Here is a 16,170-nt window from a genome sequence, read left to right as displayed (position 1 = left end):
GTTTGATAATCTACCTTTTCCCGTGTCTTAGTGGCATCACCAGTGTACCTGTCCACCTAGATGTTTGCTGCGTAGATCAGTCTACCAGCCTACCCAGTGGACCGTTGCAGATGTTGCTGATCTATCCATCATCCACCTAGGGTGTCACTCCCACGTGTGATGTCCCTTGGGCACAGGGAAGGGCACATTTCAAACGGCTTGTCGTGGCTAATCAGCCTCACACCTGGTGGTATAATATGGGACCTTTTACATCTGAGCCAGTGTGACCCAGTGATAGTCTGGTGGGAGCTGCGGTCCCAGGCTAAAGACCGTGTGGACTCCTCTCCTCCTTCCGACTCCACTCTGAGCGAGGGAACAAGGAGTGGACTGTCGGCGAAGGAGCATTCGGAGCATGTTTAGCAGAGTGAAGTATTGATAAAGGTCACAAAGAGAACTTAATTTAGGCTTTTTTAGGCACCAGAAAACCCAAGCTTTTTATTTAGATCATTATTTGTATTTTAACTTAAACTAAAATGACAATCTTTTAAACAGTGTTCAACGCATACCTTTTTTATTTATTTCCTCACAAGTCAGAGAAACAAACAAGTCAAGATCCCGATCCTGTAGGTTAATGCAAACACTGAGGTAAAAATCGCAAAAATGAAGGACTTGAAACAAGCGAACCGAGTGATTAGCATTTTAAAGAGCTGTCGCCTAGGTTACGCCAGAGATTAATTACCCTTCATCCAGACACGCTGAAGTGATTCATTTCCCCCTTACTTATACTCACCCTGATAAGATAAGAGACTGTTCACTTAAATCAATATGACTGACGGAACGGAAGGTTATAGCGACGGGATTCGAGGGGGGTGGGAGTCGGTAGAAGCCCCTAAAGTTTAAACCAATCACAGGAATGCTGTGTGAGCAATTTCCTACCATCGTGTTTCGACGGTAGATAAGAAACTTTTGCCTGAGTTTCTGCGGTCTGCCCAAAGGAATTCTGGGACGGCACCAGGTAATCGGATCTCAAGACCGACCAATAGGAAGAGCAGAGGGACCTGTTGGCCACACCCCTTCCTAAATTTCCCCCATGGTGGAGGAGGGTGGATTGGTTTTTAAATCCTTACATTTAAATCCTTCTTGTTTTCCAAGAGCTCTTAATGGATTGCCCCCTGGTCTATTTATTAAACATTAACAAGATTTTCCTTTAAATGTTGCACTAAAGGGTTAGTGATTGATAGCCTAATGGTATTTTAGTCATTACGAACACACTCTCACACACACACACACACACACACACACTCTCTCTCTCACTCTCTCTTCCAGCTCTATTGGAACGGCAAGGGGTTGAGGAATACTCGAATCAAGGTTACACACCCGATCCAAAACTAGCAACCTTTCTCTCATGCCATCGCGGTTCTCTAATAGGTCCATGATCGCGGTCCCTAAACATTTGTTCAACTGACGGAGGGAAGACGATTGGTTGGTTGATTGTATTCTGGCATCACTACGGTAACGGTCAGCCTATAGGGGGCCACAAGGTAGCCAAAATGAGTAACCAAAATGAATAACTTAAAATGAGTTAAGCGCCTAAAAAAGTAAATTGAACGGAAAATAGGCCTGATTGTATAACCGCAGAACGACTCAAAGACGACTCCGCCAAGACCCACACCATTGCTGAGATGGTGATGGAGTTGGCAAGGCTTTGCTTCCTGTCTATTGATGCACAAGCTGCCACCAATTCACTCACACGCAAACGACAGAAGATCACAGAGAGATGAACTGAGATTATAACACAAAACCAAACCCAACCAGACACAAGACGATGGGTCACGAGGTCATCGAGATCCAGACCGCTATCATCCTCTTTAGAGCTGAAGATAAAATTGGGAAATAATACAACATAATCCACCACAACACGGAACAGCGGGGGAGATCTTCTCTGAGATGAGTGCTTTAGTCAGTTCATTAGACGTGTAACTCTGTTCCCGTTGTGTGGGACATCTGGTGGTGTGCACAACGCCCCCCCCCCCCCCCCCCCCTCCCCCACAAAACAACCCCCGCAATGGAAGCCACACAATTCATAAAATAATCGAATCAAATTATTTTCTACAAAGTCCACTAGTTGCTTGTTGAACATGTCCCTTACTGTTAGGACTCTCAAGTCTTCACTTTATTTTTTTATGTTTTCATGATAAGATGCGAAACTCAACCCCAATATGCATGAATTACTGCATAGGCAGATAAAAACAATCAAATCTAATTATTTTCTACTAACTCCAACATATTGTGGTTCAACAGGTCACCAGGCACCACTGGGATGATTGCAAGTGTTTTTATTGGAGCATTTTGTAAGAATTAGATGTTAAAGTCATCCCGAATACGCATGCATTACTATATGAAAGCCTCTTATTTCTACATCAAGTGATTTGTAAGGTCAAGTATGACCTCCGAGGTGACTTTATCAGGTGTCTAGATGGTGCAGTGTTAAGTGCTGATGGTTCATGTTCTGTAGGCACTGGTTCGAGTCCCCACAAACATCCACCAAGTAGTAGGTACCAACAAAAGCTTTACCTTAAGGGTAATGTCTTTTCTCACTATCATGTGACTTGTAGTCAAGTATGACATCCGAGAACAATATAGCATGTGTCTTGATGGTGCAGTGGTAAGTGCTGTAGGTTTACGGAAGCACAGGTTTGCAATATCATCCCACTGCAGACGCAAATGGGCGTTCTCGTGTGGTGGTAGTTCCCGTTTACGCAGACTGGAACGCCCCCTTCTTATTCTTCGTCGCCTTTCTCGCTGAACTGTATTAAAATGTCATAGTGTACTACTCCGAAACCATGTAAATAGTGTTGTAAATTAACTTCCAAAGCTTTTCAAATCTTATTTGGAAAATAACTTCACATGGTGTGTCTTTTTACAATTTATTCGTTACCAGCATTCGTAGCGTTGATCCGCAGTGAAATAGTCTGCTATAAAGGTGCGGCCACACCAGACGCGTATCTCGCGTACTTTTTACGCGAGATACGCGCGTATAATGTTGCTTGACCATTTTGTGTCAAAAATGGTCGCATACGCGCAATACGCGCTATACCTCTCCCTGAGTGACTTCCACCTCCTGCGACATACGTCCACTGACAAGAACATATATACATATTAAGTTGTGTAACCTGACAAGCGGGACAGTCTGTTGTAGTAGTATCACTTAATATTACTGCTAACTGGTGCTACCGCTAACCGGCGCTAACTTTTTTCATAGTAGAACACAACCGATAGCTGAAGCCAAGCAAAATACACACACACATTATTCACTGATCTTACCAGGAACGCCAATATCCTCTGCCACGTCGACCCACGCCCTCTCTGTTTTGTTCCTGTCCCTGTACGACACCATCGTGGTGTCGTACAGGACAGGACGGCCGCACACGGCGACGATGATATTTTGATCCACCTCCATTTCTGTTCGTGTAGTGTCTGTAGTGTTGATCAGCAGAGAAATAGTCCGCCAAGACGTTGAGGTTGCTTAGTAACCAGAGACTCTGTCCATGCAAGTGAACGGAGCGTTCCCTCTTCGTCATAACTATCAAACCAAACATCCTTCACATTCACCGAGCGAACATTATGAAAGTAAAATGCACATTTCTCGCTAGAAATGTTTCCATAAAAGCATTTAATGGCGTAACTATGTTACTATTTCCACACAGAATAAAGAAAGATGTCGGCCGTATGCTTCTGTCCAAGCTCACTACTCTCTGCCAGTGACGTCGGGTCAAGCTCAACGCTGATTGGGCAATACGGCTAATCGTCATGCGTATGAGCGTAAAAAGTTCAATTTTTTGAACTCTTGAAATGTACGCGATATACGCACTTTACGCGCGTATAGCGCGTACATATACGCGCCTCATACGCGCAATACGCGCATACAATGTTGCTTATACGCATATTACGCGTAATACGCGCGTAAACCAATGGTTCCCTATGGAAAAAATGGCGATTTCATACGCGAAGTACGCGAAATACGCGTCTGGTGTGGCCGCACCTTAAGACGTTGACGTCGCTTAGCAACCGAAGACTCTGGGGTTGACAAGTTACCGGACTACTACCCATGCAAGTGAACGGAGCGTTCCACGGCATTGAGAAGACCCGTGTAATAAAGGCCTATAAAATGTCTGTTCATGACATAGATTTCTCCTCAAATTAGGCCAATAAAGCAATGATAACAAAAACAAAAAAAACACAAACGCTCGATCAAAGGCCCGACCCGACAATCAAAACCCTCATTGTTTAACATGAATTGGCTAAACAAATGACCACTGTACCATATTTAAACACAATTCAAATTGTGCAGAGAATTATTTCCATTGGTCATTCTCAGGGGCGGCTGGCAATCAAACATGTTGGTGGGGCACAGTAACAGACAGGGAGTCTGAGGTTCTCCCCCCCCATAATTTTTTTGGAATTGAATAGATTTGATTTCCTGTATTCTGGTGCATTTTGGGGATGGCCACTACCTATTTACCTGCTTTTCATTCAGATTCATAGCCTACATCCTGACTTGCAGGGCCTGGACAAGCTTACACTGCATATACAGACCTACTTCATGGCCATTCCACCAGCCATTGCTATTTGACCCATTGTTGTTATTCTGATATTGAGACAAATCATGATCACTGTCCTATAGCGTCCATTTTTTGTGAGTCTCAATGTCTACTTCAAATGCAGTTAGAAATATGGGACAGTTGCTTCATTTTGTTTATATGCTACAGGCCGAAAGACTAAATTAATATGTAACTTACTTGCTCCTTTTAAGTATAACATTGCTTGGGGAGTCCAATTCCTCCACTGAAAAGGGTGGAAAGTGCTTACAACTCTCTGCTAGTTAGCGATCTATGACACTGTTGTTTTTTATTGGTCGTCATGAAAAAAACATAAGGGGAAACACTGTTGTTTTTTATTGGTCGTCATGAAAAAAACTAAAGGGGTAACACTGAAAAAAAACAAAAGGGGTAACACTGAAAAGGGTGGAAAGTGCTTACAACTCTCTGCTAGTTAGCGATCTATGACACTGTTGTTTTTCTTTGGTCGTCATGAAAAAAACCACAAGGGGTAACACTGTCGTTTTAATCAAATGAAACACAAGGGGTAACATTGTCGTTTTAATCAAATGAAACATAAGGGGTAACACTGTCGTTTTTTATCGGTCGTCATGAAAAAAACATAAGGGGTAACACTGTTGATTTTATTAAATGAAACATGAGGGGTGACACTGTCATTTTTCTTTGGTTGTCATGAAAAAAACCATAAGGGGCAACACTTGTTTTTTATTGGTCGTCATGAAGAAAAACATAAGAGGTAACACTGTTGTCTTTGTCAAATAAAATATAAGGGGTAACACTGTCGTTTTTTATTGGTCGTCATGAAAAAAACATAAGGGAAATAATAGAAATACACACATGCATTTTAATGTCATGTATATCCTCTTTATTGATGATTGATTATTGTGTATTGTCATCGCCTCAGTGGTGCAGCGGAGTGTACTCTGCCTAACCCACTGGCGACCGCGGCTCAATTTCTTTTTTTTATCGGCCGTCATGAAATAAACATAAGGGGTAACACTGTTGTTTTTTATTGGTCTTCATGAAAAAAAACATAAGGGGTAACACTGTAGTTTTTATCAAATGAAACGTAAAGGGTAACACTGTCATTTTTCATCTGTTGTCATGAAAAACCCATAAGGGGTAACACTGTCGAAATGTATCGAATAAAACGTAGGGGGTAACACATGAAACACATTTTTATCACATGAAACATGAGGGGTGAAACTGTTGTTTTTTATTGGTCGTCATGAAAAAAACAAAAAAGGGGTAACACTGTCGTTTTTTATTGGTCGTCATGAAAAAAAACATAAGGGGTAACACTGTCGTTTTTTATTGCTCGTCATGAAAAAAAACCTATTTAAAAAAAAAAAAAAAAAAAGTCCTTGTCAGATAAAATATAAGGGGTAACACTGTTGTTTTTCATCAGTCATCATGGGAAAATATCATAAGTGGTCACACTGTCGTTTTTATCAAATGAAACGTAAAGGGTAACACTGTCGTTTTTTGTCTGTCGTCATGAAAAACCCATAAGGGGTAACACTGTCGAAATGTATCGAATAAAACAAAGGGGGTAACACTGTCGTTTTTTATCAAATAAGACATGAGGGTTGACACTGTTGTTTTTTATTGGTCGTCAAGAAAAAAAACGAAAAAAGAACGAAAAAAGAGGAGATGTGACCCGGCCCGGAGGAAGCCCGGGGCCCCCGTCTGGAGCCAGGCCCAGACGGAGGGCTCGATGGCGAGCGCCTGGTGGCCGGGTTTGCCACGGAGCCCGGTCGGGCACAGCCCGAACAAACTACGTGGCACCCCCCCTCTCTTCATCCCATGGGCCCACCACCTGTGGGAAGACCCGTTGGGGTCGGGTGCGCAGACACATGGGTGGCAGCGAAGGTCAGGGGTCTCGACGGACCAGACCCGGGCGGCAGAAGCTGGCTCTGGGGACGTGGAACGTCACCTCGCTGTGGGGAAAGGAACTGGAGCTTGTGAGGGAGGTGGAGCGCTATCAGTTAGATCTGGTGGGGCTTACCTCCACGCACAGTCTCAGCTCTGGTACCGTACTCCTGGATAAGGGTTGGACTCTATTCTTCTCCGGAGTTGCCAAGGGCGTGAGGCGCCGGGTGGGTGTGGGGATACTCATAAATCCCCGGCTGAGCGCCGCGGTGTTGGAGTTTACCCCGGTAGACGAGAGGGTCGCCTCCCTGCGCCTAAGGGTTGTAGGGGGGAAAACTCTGACTGTTGTTTGTGCGTATGCACCAAACAGCAGCTCAGAGTACTCGGCCTTCTTGGAGACCCTGAATGGAGTCCTGTATGGGGCTCCAGTAGGGGACTCCGTAGTTCTGCTGGGAGACTTCAACGCCCACGTGGGCAACGATGGAGACACCTGGAGAGGCGTGGTGGGGAGGAACGGCCTCCCTGATCTAAACCCGAGCGGTCGTTTGTTATTGGACTTCTGTGCTAGTCATGGATTATCCATAACAAACACCATGTTCGAACATAAGGGTGCTCATAAGTGTACCTGGTACCAGAGTACCCTAGGCCGAAGATCGATGATCGATTTTGTGATCGTGTCATCTGATCTGAGGCCGCATGTTTTGGACACTCGGGTAAAGAGAGGGGCGGAACTGTCAACCGACCACCATCTGGTTGTGAGTTGGATCAGGGAATGGGGGAAATTTCCGGATAGACCTGGTAAGCCCAAACGAGTAGTGCGGGTGAACTGGGAACGTCTGGAGGAGGCCCCCGTCCTAGGTATCTTCAACTCACACCTCCGGCGGAGCTTTTCTGGCATTCCTGTGGAGGTTGGGGGCATTGAGCCGGAGTGGGCGGTGTTCAAAGCCTCCATTGCTGAAGCTGCGGTGGCTAGCTGTGGCCTCAGGGTCTTAGGCTCCTCAAGGGGCGGTAACCCTCGGACACCGTGGTGGACTACGGTGGTCAGGGAAGCCGTCCGACTGAAGAAGGAGGCCTTCCGGGATATGATATCCTGGAGGACTCCTGACTCGGTTGCAGGGTACCGACAGGCTCGAAGGGCTGCAGCGGCTGCCGTGTCGGAGGCTAAGCAGCGGGTGTGGGAGAAGTTCGGAGAGGCCATGGAGAAGGACTTTCGGTCGGCACCAAAGTGTTTCTGGAAGACTATCCGGCACCTCAGGAGGGGGAAACGGGGAACCATCCAAGCTGTGTACAGTAAGGATGGGACTCTGTTGACCTCAACTGAGGAGGTCGTCGGACGTTGGAAGGAACACTTTGAGGAACTCCTGAATCCGAATAACACGCCCTCTATGTTGGAGGCAGAGCTCGAGGTTGATGGTGTTTCGTCGTCAATTTCCCTGGTGGAGGTCACTGAGGTAGTCAAACATCTCCGCAGTGGCAATGCCCCAGGGATTGATGAGATCCAGCCAGAAATGCTAAAGGCTCTGGGTGTTGAGGGGCTGTCATGGTTGACACGCCTATTCAACATCGCGTGGGAGTCGGGTACAGTGCCAAAGGAGTGGCAAACCGGGGTGGTGGTTCCCCTGTTCAAAAAGGGGGACCAGAGAGTGTGTGCCAATTACCGGGGTATCACACTTCTCAGCCTCCCTGGTAAAGTCTACTCCAAGGTGCTGGAAAGGAGGGTTCGGCCGATCGTCGAACCTCAGATTGAAGAGGAACAATGCGGTTTTCGCCCCGGACGTGGAACTACGGACCAGCTCTTCACTCTCGCAAGGATCCTGGAGGGGGCCTGGGAGTATGCCCATCCGGTCTACATGTGTTTTGTGGATCTGGAGAAGGCGTATGACCGGGTCCCCCGGGAGAAACTGTGGGAGGTGCTGCGGGAGTATGGGGTAAGGCGGTCTATCCTCAGGGCCATCCAATCTTTGTACTCCCAAAGCGAGAGCTGTGTTCGTGTTCTCGGCAGCCAGTCAGTTTCGTTCTCAGTGGGTGCTGGTCTCCGCCAGGGCTGCGCCTTGTCACCAATCCTGTTTGTGATATACATGGACAGGATATCGAGGCGTAGTCATGGTGGGGAGGGGTTGCAGTTCGGTGGTCTGAGGATCTCGTCACTGCTTTTTGCAGATGATGTGGTCCTCATTTGGATCATCGGCCTGTGACCTTCAGCACTCACTTGATCGGCTGGCGGCCGAGTGTGAATCGGCTGGGATGAGGATCAGCACCGCTAAATCTGAGGCCATGACTCTTAGCAGGAAACCGGTGGATTGCTTACTCCGGGTAGGAAATGAGTCCTTAGCCCAAGTGAAGGAGTTCAAGTACCTCGGGGTCTTGTTCGCGAGTGAGGGTACTATGGAGCGTGAGATTGGCCGGAGAATCGGAGCAGCGGGGGCGGTATTGCGTTCGCTTTACCGCACCGTTGTAACGAAAAGAGAGCTGAGCCGCAAGGCAAAGCTCTCGATCTACCGGTCGATCTTCGTTCCTATCCTCACCTATGGTCATGAGGGCTGGGTGATGACCGAAAGGACGAGATCGCGGGTACAAGCGGCCGAGATGAGTTTTCTCAGAAGGGTGGCTGGCGTCTCCCTTAGGGATAGGGTGAGAAGCTCAGCCATCCGTGAGGAACTCGGATTAGAGCCGCTGCTCCTTTACTTAGAAAGGAGTCAGCTGAGGTGGTTCGGGCATCTGGTAAGGATGCCCACTGGGCGCCTTCCTTGGGAGGTGTTTCAGGCACGTCCAGTGGGGAGGAGACCTCGGGGAAGACCCAGGACTAGGTGGAGAGATTATATCTCAACACTGGCCTGGGAACGCCTCGAGATCCCCCCGTCAGAGCTCGTCAATGTGGCCCGGGAAAGGGAAGTCTGGGGCCCCCTGCTTGAGCTGCTCCCCCCGCGACCCGACCCCGGATAAGCGGATGATGATGAGGATGAGATGAGGGTCAAGAAAAAAAACGTAAGGGGTACCTGTCGTTTTTTATCGGCCGTCATGAAATAAACATAAGGGGGAACACTGTTGTTTTTTATTGGTCGTCATGAAAAAAAACATAAGGGGTAACACTGTTGTTTTTGTCAAATAAAATATAAGGGGTAACAGTGTCGTATTTTATTGGTCGTCATGAAAAAAAACATGAGGGAAATAATAGAAATACACACATACATTTTAATGTCATGTATATCCTCTTTATTGATGATTGATTATTGTGTATTGTCACCGCCTCAGTGGTGCAGTGGAGTGCACGCTGCCTAACCCACTGGAGAGCGTGGCTCAATTTCTGTGAAAAACATAATTTCTTTAATTTTAAACGTAATGCTATCATGTCTATTGCACTGTCATATATAACCTTAGACATTTTCAATTTAAAAATCTCAGTGGGAAGTGGAGAGAGCTGTGAGCTGACCCCCTGGAGACCGGGGTTCAAGTCCGGTTATTGTCATCTGTTGGGAGACTCATATTTCTATTTCATGCGAATTATAAAGTCAAGTATAACCATTGTGATGACTATATCCGGTGTCTTGATGGTGCATTGATAAGTTCGGAGGTTAACACTCTAAACAGCTCAGGTTCGGATCCCCGCAAAAACGTTGACAGGGTCGTCATGAAATAAAAATTGTCCTTGTCATATAAAATATGGGGTAACACTGTAGTTTTTTATTGGTCGTCATGAAAAAAAACATAAGGGGTAACACTGTAGTTTTTTTATTGGTCGTCATGAAAAAAAACACAAGGGGTAACACTGTCGTTTTTTATTGGTCGTCATGAAAAAAAACTAAAGGGAAATAATAGAAATACACACATACATTTTAATGTCATGTATATCCTCTTTATTGATGATTGATTATTCTGTATTATCATCGCCTCAGTGGTGCAGTGGAGTGCATGATGCCTAACCCCCAGGAGACCGGGGTTCAAGTCCGGTTGATGTCCTCTGTTGGAAGTCTCTTATTTCTATTTCATGCAAATTATAAAGTCAAGTATAACCATTGTGATGACTTTATTCGTTGTCTTGATGGTGCATTGATGAGTTTGGCGGTTAACACTCTAAACAGCTCAGGTTCGGATCCCTGCAAAAACGTTGACAGGGGTACCACTGTTGTTTTTTATTGGTCAACATGGAAAAAACATAAGGGGTAACTGTCTGCTTTTATTGGTCGCCATGAAAAGAAACATAAGGGGTAACACTGTTGTTTCTTATTGGTCGTCATGAAAAAAAACAAGAGAGGTAACACTGTTGTTTTTTATTGGTCGTCATGAAAAAAACATAAGGGGTAACACTGTCGCTTTTTTATTGGTCGTCATGAAATAAAAGTATAAGGGGTAAAACTGTTGTATTTTATTGGTCGTCATGAAAAAAAACATATTTGAAAATAAAAAAAAAAGTGTCCTTGTCAGTCATCAGTCATCATGGGAAAATAACGTAAGGGGTAACACTGTCGTTTTTATCAAATGAAACGTAAAGGGTAACACTGTCGTTTTTTATCTGTCGTCATGAAAAACCCATAAGGGGTAACACTGTCGAAATGTATCGAATAAAACATAGGGGGTAACACTGTCGTTTTCACCAAATGAAACATGAGGGGTGACACTGTCGTTTTTCTTTGGTCGTGATGAAAAAAAACATAAGGGGTTACACTGTCGTTTTTTATTGGTCGTCATGAAAAAAACAAATAAGGCGTAACACTGTAGTTTTTTATTGGTCGTCATGAAAAAAAACATAAGGGGTAACACTGTTGCTTTTTATTGGTCATCATGGGAAAATAACATATGGGGTAACACTTTCATTTTTATCAAATGAAACGTAAAGGGTAACACTGTCGTTTTTTTATCTGTCGTCATGAAAGACCCATAAGGGGTAACACTGTCGAAATGTATCGAATAAAACATAGGGGATTACACTGTCGTTTTCACCAAATGAAACATGAGGAGTGACACTGTCGTTTTTCTTTGGTCGTCATGAAAAAAAACATAAGGGGTAACACTGTTGTTTTTTATTGGTCGTCATGAAAAAAAACAAGGGGTATCACTGTTGTTTTTTATTGGTCGTCATGAAAAAAACATAAGGGGTAACACTGTTGTTTTTTATTGGTCGTCATGAAAGAAAACATAAGGGGTATCACTGTTGTATTTTATTGGTCGTCATGAAAAAAAACATATTTGAAAATAAAAAAAAAAGTGTCCTTGTCAAAAAAAACATAAGGGGTAACACTGTTGTTTTTTATTGGTCGTCATGAAAAAAAACATATTTGAAAAAAAAAAAAAGTGTCCTTGTCAAAAAAAACACAAGGGGTATCACTGTTGTTTTTTATTGGTAGTCATGAAAAAAAACATAAGGGGTAACACTGTTGTCTTTGTCAAATAAAATATAAGGGGTAACACTGTTGTATTTTATTAGTCGTCATGAAAAAAAACATATTTAAAAAAAAAAAAAAGTGTCCTTGTCAAAAAAAACTTGTTTTTTATTGGTCGTCATGAAAAAAACACAAGGGGTATCACTGTTGTATTTTATTGGTCGTCATGAAAAAAAACATATTTGAAAATAAAAAAAAAGTGTCCTTGTCAAAAAAAACATAAGGGGTAACACTGTTGTTTTTTATTGGTCGTCATGAAAAAAAACAAGGGGTATCACTGTTGTATTTTATTGGTCGTCATGAAAAAAAACATATTTGAAAAAAAAAAAAAAGTGTCCTTGTCAAAAAAAACACAAGGGGTATCACTGTTGTTTTTTATTGGTCGTCATGAAAAAAACATAAGGGGTAACACTGTTGTTTTTTATTGGTCGTCATGAAAGAAAACATAAGGGGTAACACTGTTGTTTTTTATTGGTCGTCATGAAAGAAAACATAAGGAGTAACACTGTCGTATTTTATTGGTCGTCATGAAAAAAAACATATTTGAAAAAAAGAAAAAGATTGTCCTTTGTCCTTTTTTATTGGTCGTCATGAAAAAAACATAAGGGGTAACACTGTCGCTTTTTTATTGGTCGTCATGAAAATAAATATAAGGGGTAACACTGTCGAAATGTATCGAATAAAACATAGGGGGTAACACTGTCGTTTTTATCAAATGAAACATGAGGGGTGACACTGTTGTTTTTTATTGGTAGTCATGAAAAAAAACATAAGGGGTAACACTGTTGTCTTTGTCAAATAAAATATAAGGGGTAACACTGTTGTATTTTATTAGTCGTCATGAAAAAAAACATATAAAAAAAAAAAAAAAAGTGTCCTTGTCAAAAAAAATGGTTGTTTTTTATTGGTCGTCATGAAAAAAACACAAGGGGTATCACTGTTGTATTTTATTGGTCGTCATGAAAAAAAACATATTTGAAAATAAAAAAAAAGTGTCCTTGTCAAAAAAAACATAAGGGGTAACACTGTTGTTTTTTATTGGTCGTCATGAAAAAAAACAAGGGGTATCACTGTTGTGTTTTATTGGTCGTCATGAAAAAAAACATATTTGAAAAAAAAAAAAAAGTGTCCTTGTCAAAAAAACACAAGGGGTATCACTGTTGTTTTTTATTGGTAGTCATGAAAAAAAACATAAGGGGTAACACTGTTGTCTTTTTCAAATAAAATATAAGGGGTAACACTGCTGTATTTTATTAGTCGTCATGAAAAAAAACATATTTAAAAACAAAAAAGTGTCCTTGTCAAAAGAACCATAAGGGGTAACACTGTTGTTTTTTATTGGTCGTCATGAAAAAAACCACAAGGGGTATCACTGTTGTATTTTATTGGTCGTCATGAAAAAAAACATATTTGAAAAAAAAAAAAGTGTCATTGTCAAAAAAAGATAAAGGGTAACACTGTTGTTTTTTATTGGTCGTCATGAAAAAAAACACAAGGGGTATCACTGTTGTTTTTTCTAGGTAGTCAAGAAAAAAAACATAAGGGGTAACACTGTTGTCTTGGTCAAATAAAATATAAGGGGTAACACTGTTGTTTTTTATTGATCGTCATGAAAAAAAACACAAGGGGTATCACTGTTGTTTTTTATTGGTAGTCATGAAAAAAAACATAAGGGGTAACACTGTTGTCTTTGTCAAATAAAATATAAGGGGTAACACTGTTGTATTTTATTGGTCGTCATGAAAAATAACATTTGAAAAAAAAAAAAGTGTCATTGTCAAAAAAAGATAAAGGGTAACACTGTTGTTTTTTATTGGTCGTCATGAAAAAAAACACAAGGGGTATCACTGTTGTTTTTTCTAGGTAGTCAAGAAAAAAAACATAAGGGGCAACACTGTTGTCTTGGTCAAATAAAATATAAGGGGTAACACTGTTGTTTTTTATTGGTCGTCATGAAAAAAAACACAAGGGGTATCACTGTTGTTTTTTATTGGTAGTCATGAAAAAAAACATAAGGGGTAACACTGTTGTCTTTGTCAAATAAAATATAAGGGGTAACACTGTTGTATTTTATTGGTCGTCATGAAAAAAAACATTTGAAAAAAAAAAAAGTGTCATTGTCAAAAAAAGATAAAGGGTAACACTGTTGTTTTTTATTGGTCGTCATGAAAAAAAACACAAGGGGTATCACTGTTGTTTTTTCTAGGTAGTCAAGAAAAAAAACATAAGGGGCAACACTGTTGTCTTGGTCAAATAAAATATAAGGGGTAACACTGTTGTTTTTTATTGGTCGTCATGAAAAAAAACACAAGGGGTATCACTGTTGTTTTTTATTGGTAGTCATGAAAAAAAACATAAGGGGTAACACTGTTGTCTTTGTCAAATAAAATATAAGGGGTAACACTGTTGTATTTTATTGGTCGTCATGAAAAAAAACATTTGAAAAAAAAAAAAGTGTCATTGTCAAAAAAAACATAAGGGGTAACACTGTTGTTTTTTATTGGTCGTCATGAAAAAAAAAACAAGGGGTATCACTGTTGTTTTTTATTGGTAGTCATGAAAAAAAACATAAGGGGTAACACTGTTGTCTTTGTCAAAAAAAAACAAGGGGTATCACTGTTGTTTTTTATTGGTCGTCATGAAAAAAAACATATTTGAAAATAAAAAAAAAGTGTCCTTGTCAAATAAAATATAAGGGGTAACTGTTGTTTTTCATCAGTCATCATGGGAAAAAAACATAAGGGCTAACACTGTCGTTTTTATCAAATGAAACCTAAAGGGTAACACTGTATAGAATAGAAACACACATGCACACACGCACACACACACACACACACACACACTCAGATGGATCCGATCGGGATTTCCGTTGCGATGGGTTTCCTCCATCAGCGACTTATACAATAAACAAATTATGTAAAACAAAACCCCTCCTTCATCTTAAAATAATAGTATGTAAATATGGTGAATAGGCCTCCATCTTTGTTATACTTTTAAAATGTTCCTATATTGCCTATTTTATAGCTTACACACTGATATTCAACAGAGAAACACTCTGAGCATGCGCATTTCAATGTTTCCAGTCCAATACACATTGCATTGGGCTGGTGGGGCTAGAGCCCCTCTTGCATTGGGCTGGTGGGGCTAGAGCCCCTCTTGCATTGGGCTGGTGGGGCTAGAGCCCCTCTTGCCCCTCCAGATGAACTCAGCCGGAAGAAGCAAGCCAGGGTCGACTAAAAATTAAATAAAAGCGCCAAACTTATTATTTTATAGTACTTTCTGGGAAGATAATTAAAAAAAAAATATATATATATAAAACAATATATATATTCAATTTTTTATATATTTCCTTTTTTTCATTTTCTTTTCTTTTTTTCTTGTGAGAGTAGCGACTTGCCCCTAATGACCACTAGTCGCCACTGGTCATTCTGACCTGGGACATTTAGAATTGTCGGTCCTCCTCATTTTTTCCCGGTCATTGACCGGTAATAACTGAAAACGGAAACTCTGCTCTAACCGGCCTAACTTTCACCGTCAACACCGAACCCCTTCTTCTTCGCACGGCTGTCAACATCCGAAACATACGCTCGTTCGATTTTCTCAGCAGTTTCAAGTACGAGTAGCATAGAACTAACGTTAGCCAAGTGGGGGCTCCATGATTGCTAAATCGAATGAGAGAGGTAAAATTGCCATTAAGGAAGGAAAGCATAGTATGGCGTTCCTGGTAGGTTCCTGACAGAAACGCCCAAGCCTGCATGTAGACCCTTCTGCAGGTTTGTGGTTCAGGTTCTGTCACATACAGCCACGAAGTAGGGGGTACCACCAAAAGGTTTGCTTTAAAGGTGATCTCTTATTGCTATATCATGTGACTTGTAAAGTCAAGTATAACCTCAGAGAACAGAATCTCAGGTGTCCTGATGGCACAACGGTGAGTGCTGTAGGTTAACACTCATAGACTCTGGTTCAATGCCCCTCTCAAACATCACACACAAATGCAAAAGAAACAACGTATTGATAAATAATGTTCTATTTTATTCATTCAGTGACCATAACCATAGATTATCATTGCCAATAAACTAATTAGAAGATGCATATGCTGTTAAGAAGATTTGAGTTTGGTTGTAGTATCTGCAGTAGAGAGCATTAACTGTAGGAGAAAGTTAATAAATTACAACAATTAATAGTCCAGTTAATGCAAGCTTGTGTGACAAATAACGAAAAAACTGTTGATGCACTTCCAAAGTTTTTAAAAAAAAACATGATATATAGGATAGAATGCAATGACAAGGGAGTTTTCAATTATATCATCTTTAACACACCAG

The sequence above is a fragment of the Gadus macrocephalus genome, chromosome 4 (genome assembly GCF_031168955.1).
Source record: "Gadus macrocephalus chromosome 4, ASM3116895v1".
NCBI lineage: Eukaryota > Metazoa > Chordata > Actinopteri > Gadiformes > Gadidae > Gadus > Gadus macrocephalus.
Note: the sequence above shows the minus strand (reverse complement) of the source record.